Source organism: Brassica napus, chromosome A2 (assembly GCF_020379485.1).
Source record: "Brassica napus cultivar Da-Ae chromosome A2, Da-Ae, whole genome shotgun sequence".
In the NCBI taxonomy this organism is placed as follows: domain Eukaryota; kingdom Viridiplantae; phylum Streptophyta; class Magnoliopsida; order Brassicales; family Brassicaceae; genus Brassica; species Brassica napus.
The window spans coordinates 13,608,060-13,613,878 of NC_063435.1; the positions used below are offsets into that span (position 1 = coordinate 13,608,060).

Below are 5,819 nucleotides of genomic sequence, written 5' to 3' on the forward strand. Positions count from 1 at the left end.
TATGTTTAAAAAGTATTTAAAAATATTTATGAATATATATATAATATTCATAAATATTTAAATAAGTGAATATAATCATTCAGTCTTTAAACTTTTAAAAGAAAAAAAAATTTTGAATGAAGATCTTAAAAAGTTGGAACTTGAGATTGAAAATCTTAATGTCTAATGTGAATAATAAATAAAACTTCAAATTCAAAATAAACTAAAAATAAAAGATCATTGTAATAAATTGTCAATAACAGAAATAAACTAACACCAAATCACATCAACTAATTTTGGTTCTCTCTACCATCGTTCATTTCATTTTCTTCTGGTGGCATAATGAAATCTTGATCAAAATTTAAAAATCAAAAATATAAAACCGAAAAGGAAAATCTAACTTTTTTCGTCAGCACCTAACTTCTTAATTGGAAACTTAGAATATAAAACATAATTTAAAAACTAAAAAAAAAGTAAAAGTTATTTATTGGTCCAACCGGTATCGGATTCTGGGTTTTAGTGGGTTTTTTGTGGTTTTTGCGGGTTTCTAAATATTGGGTTTCGTGTTATATAATAAATATATATTATTTACTGATAATAAAAATATAGTTATTCATCTATCACAAATATCTATGCAAATATGTGAATCAAGTACAACAATCAAACAACATAATGATTTTCACAAAGAAAATTTAAAAATATATTTATGTTATGTAGTCTTATTTTATATTCTTTAAATAATGTAATATAATATTATACATTATTTTTTTAGAATTGAAAAATACATATATATCAGTTAGACAAATTAAGCGATAATTAGACAAATTTGATTTTTTTTGCGAGCCAAAAGTTTATTATTAAATTAGCATCAGTTATTTCAAGATGTTTAAGAAATGATGGACAAAAAAATAGGATGAACATAAATGATATATGAACTATAAATAGTACTTTGTAAAGCTGACTTAGATAACACATCTGCAAATCCATTTCCAGTGCTTTTTGATGCCTAAATTCACTTTCTTCAGAGCAGTTGTTCCACAAAGAGATCGTATGAGATATTGTTTTGATATTCAGATTTGTTTCTTGACTGTTAAGAAGATTGATAACTGTAAAAATGTCTCATTCGAATATGATATGTCTATAACCGAATCCCCAACATCAGACAAGTTTATTTTAAAATTAAATAATTTTATTTTTCTTATATTATATAATAAATATATATTATTTACTGATAATAAAAATGTAATTATTCATCTATCACAAATAACTATGCAAATATGTGAATCAAGTAGAACAATCAAACCACATAATGATTTTCACAAAGAAAATTTAAAAAATATATTTATGTTATGTAGTCTTATTTTATATTATTTAAATAATATAATACAATATTATGCATTATTTTTTAGAATTGAAAAATACATATAGTATCTTATCCGCGCGTAGCGCGGTTAAAAAATCTAGTATTTCTAAAGTCTAAAAGTTCTTCTAACATATCATCTGCTTGAATTCACAATTAATCATTTTGGTAATGTAACAACATGTCTTATCTTTGGTAATGTCTTAAACCTGCTATGATTCGGTAACATTAGTTAGTCAGAATCTCACTAAGCCACGTTAAATTTCTGTGTTGACTTTTTTTTTCTTTTTTGCGATTGTTCGTATCTCTCCCTCCATTATTTCCTTGGATCCATTAACCCTTTCACTTCAACGATAAAATGTTCCTATCGAAAATCATCTTTCAGTATTATGAGTCATATTGTATGATGATCCAATAAAGATAAAAACCAATTTTTGATATAAGAACAGAACCAAAAGGAAAACTGTCTTTATTTTTCCAACAAATCAGGAAAATTACAAGGCTGAAGAGTTTGTAATATTTCAAAACATAATGTTTTCAACCTGATCACGGGGAGATTTTGATCTCATAGCTCTCAAGACTTTGCTATGTACATCATCCGTTTCAGTTCCAATTAAAATCATCATTACAGAGCCTATATGAAACATCATTTGGAATCATCTACTCTTCTCTCCAAATCCGTCCGGTGACTCTTAACTTGCGCTCTTCTTTGTCACTGCCTGAAAAGAACAAAGCCATGTTTCTAGGGATTATGAGACCGTCGTGACTATCACGGACCTTCCTGTGACCGTCTCTGATGCTTCTGGGAATCCCTTGCCACGTCAGCTTACGGCTGTGAGCTCCAACTTCCAAGCCGTAACTAAACTTCTTAGTCTCGTTCTCGTCTCCCATGAACCGCAGAAACGCCATGTACACCGGCGCTGTCCCCAGCTGAAACGCCTCAAAGTGTAAACAGAACTGTCTTCCAAAAAAGTTGAACACCTAAACCAAAAGCATCAGACAAGAGATAAAGATTCTTTCTCTCATGTCTAGAATAATCATATATGTAGATAAGATAAGATGCATACCGTGAGCATCCATGTAGCATTCTCAACTTCTTGAGGATTAGACTTGACATTAACGGTGGTTGAAAGTGCAACCACTATGCATATCGACTTTATGATCGTCTTTGAGATGCTCAACAAGGGATGGAATGTCTCCCGTCACTGAACACTCGACCTGCAGTGCTGCTCGTGCTTGACCTTGCTGTAGTACGGGAAAATGTCGTGACACCCTAAGCTTTGGTACCGGCATGAAACCTCCAACGATTCCGCAACCTTCTCGAGAGCCAAGCATCTTATGTTGCCGAGCTCGTAACGGCATGTAGGGTGCACGTGTTCTGCACTTGTTGTTTGCAGCTTGAACATAACGTGTGGCCATTGGGACATTATGGGAAAATTAACAAACCTAGATGTCAACGTTAACTACACAAAAGTAAGTTGAGTGTCGGAGAAAGAGTAGAACAGTCGCACACACACCTGATTAATTGGAGGATACATGAGATTTGTGCAAACCGGACATTCGAGAAGCTCATGAACACCATTGCCCTTGCTTGAACGGATTTTTCCAATGGAGACATCCTAACCTCGTAAGCTAAGCCTATCCAGTTAGACTTCAAGGCTTCTTTGTAAGTACTGCCACCAGGAGCCATAGCTTTCTTTATGGCCTATTAGCAATCAAGTGTAATGGAACTTTCCTAGATGAATATACTTTTGCTCTCCTGCAGGAAGATTAAAAAATTGCAAATGTAAGTTAATATAATCAGAAGGAAAACATAACAGTTTTTCACCAAAAACCTCAAAAAGAAAATAAAGAAAATGGTATTTATAGACAAGCAGCAGGTAACATGTTGTTCAAAAGTAGGTTAGGAGGAGGTAGATACTTAGTTCATAAATTATGATAAGAGGCTTTAATTTATTTATACAAGCTCATAAATTAATTTATAAAATCTATTCTTAAATTTCATTTTATATTAAATGATAAATCACTTAATTGATTTTTTCTTAAGTGTCGATCATATATAGAGTTTGAGAAAAAAATATTATAATTTGATTTGTTAATGGATTTTTAATTTTTATTTATTTTATGAGTACGAAAATTAGTTCTAGAAATAGTTTTATCAGTATCCAAATGACCTAAATATATTGCATAAAATAAATTATGGTAATTAAATTTGTGATTTATATAATATATATAATGCTTCATAAAATTATTTTTAGCAATCAAGTATTTCTAAACTATATAAAATATTCCAAAAGTTTCAGTATTATATAGCTTTAAAATTAAGTAATTTTATTAAAAACTCAATCATGAATATTATACATAACTAATTTTAGTACAATTATCAACACAAATATTTAAAATAGTCATATTTATATTTTTTTAAACAATTATTCTTAAAACAATATTTAACAAAAACACATAATGATAAAAACAAATTTTAATTTGAAAAATTATAATAAATGTATTGTTACAAAACATTCAAACCCGCGAAACCGCGGGCATCCACCTAATATATATTAAAAGAGAAACATTGTAATAAATGTTTTTACACTATAATAGACATACTAGATTTTGACCTGCGCTTGAGAAGCGCGGGTATTTTTTGTTGTCCGTTTGATAAAATTTGAATAAATTTATAACTTTTTATTAGGAATAAATTTTAAAATTTCTCTATTATAATGTTTGAATTTTAAATAGTATTTTCATATCCAATCCAGACATATAGTCTGTTGTGAACAGCCATGAATTAATCAAGAAGATAGTAGAGAACAAAACATATTGAGGCAAATACCCGTTTAGGGTTTCTTATTATTGTGTGAATGAATAATCTTACAAACCCTTAGACTCATATTCATAGCAGCCTCAAAACCTGATTTCCTTTATATTTTAGGAATACATACTTATCTAAAAAAAGTAAATTTTTCAAATTGTCCGACCCACAAGTGTTGGACTTTTACTGGTGCACAGAGATTTAAGACACACAGAAGCAACATAGTCAAACCGATAGATTCAATAAATCTGTATATAGTCCTATTTTGAATTTAATAAACAAAATATGATAAAAATACGGTAAAACCCAAAACACGCTATTAACGCTATCATTTTTCAGGTTTTTAGGTACTTCTGATCTTTGTCTAAACTTAAATATATGAACCGACCTATCCATGCTACATACTCAAATATTACATGTATTTTACATGTATTTGAATTATGATTCCAAACTGATCCGAACATAAAAGAACCCATCTAAACCTGAATAAAAAAACAAAAATCTATTTGGGTCCAAATGTTTAGAATCCAAATAACCAAGATAGAAAGGAACCGATCCGAATACTTGAGCACCCAAACCTATTTTCTCATTATATTTTGTGTGCATTTTATAAGTTTTACATTTGTTAAATTTTTATGGTTTAAGATTTATTTGATAGATTTTTTTAACTAATTCAGTAGAACATATTTGTAAGATTTCTCATAGTTTTTAAACTTTATTAATAATTTGTTTTTATTATAATACATTCTATAAAAATTAAGTTAAGATAATATAAATATAATTTTATTTTAACATATGATTTGCGATTTATCAAATTTAATTTTGTAAATATTTGAAACTATATAAGATGTCATGATACAATGTTTAATGATATTATTAGTACATGTATAAAATATGGAATATTATTTTAGCTTTAATATGATTGTGATCTTAGTGATATTAATATCCCACACATATCACAATGATTGTGATCCCACGAAATTAGGAGTGTTCGTTAATTTTTATGGTAACACAATTAATATCTCACGAACATCACAATTTTTTATAGGTAGTTAGAGTTATTAATTATGTATAATTAGAGTGATTAATTGTAGGACCAAAAAAAAAAAGTGTAATCAAAAGGTCCAAACAACTTTCATAGGTAGATTTACTAAAACTCATTTCCTTTTAATAGTATTGATGACAGCCTCACAATAATTTGATAATAAGTATGCTAACGCGTTCACACTATATTCATAAACGTGTTTACACAATGTATTTTGCATTTTTTAATATAAAGCCCACATACATGGTTCTAATAAAACTTTAGATTTTTCTGTTCGAATAAAAATAGATAACAAAATCAAAAATATAATATATATATATATATATATATATATATATATTATTTTTATTGTTTACGGATAAAGTTGAGCAAAATATTCATAAATTTTGATTCGATTCGTTATCCGTTCTGATTTGAACCAAAAAATCTGGATATTCATAACTCTACGAAACAAATCAAATACTAAAATACAATATCCAAAAAAGAAGCAAATCACAAATACAAATAGTTTTAGGAACATATATCTGATTCGATCTGTTAAATGCATATATATATACATATATGTAAAGAATTATATATATGTTATATATATATATTATACTTTATATCAGTTTTACAATATT

General features: G+C 28.2%; 1 pseudogene; it reads right to left on the reverse strand.

Annotated features, from left to right (window-relative positions):
- Window positions 1-1,792: 1,792 nt before the first annotated feature.
- On the reverse strand, window positions 1,793-5,407 carry LOC125589232 (annotated as a pseudogene).
- Between the last annotated feature and the right edge of the window lie 412 nt (window positions 5,408-5,819).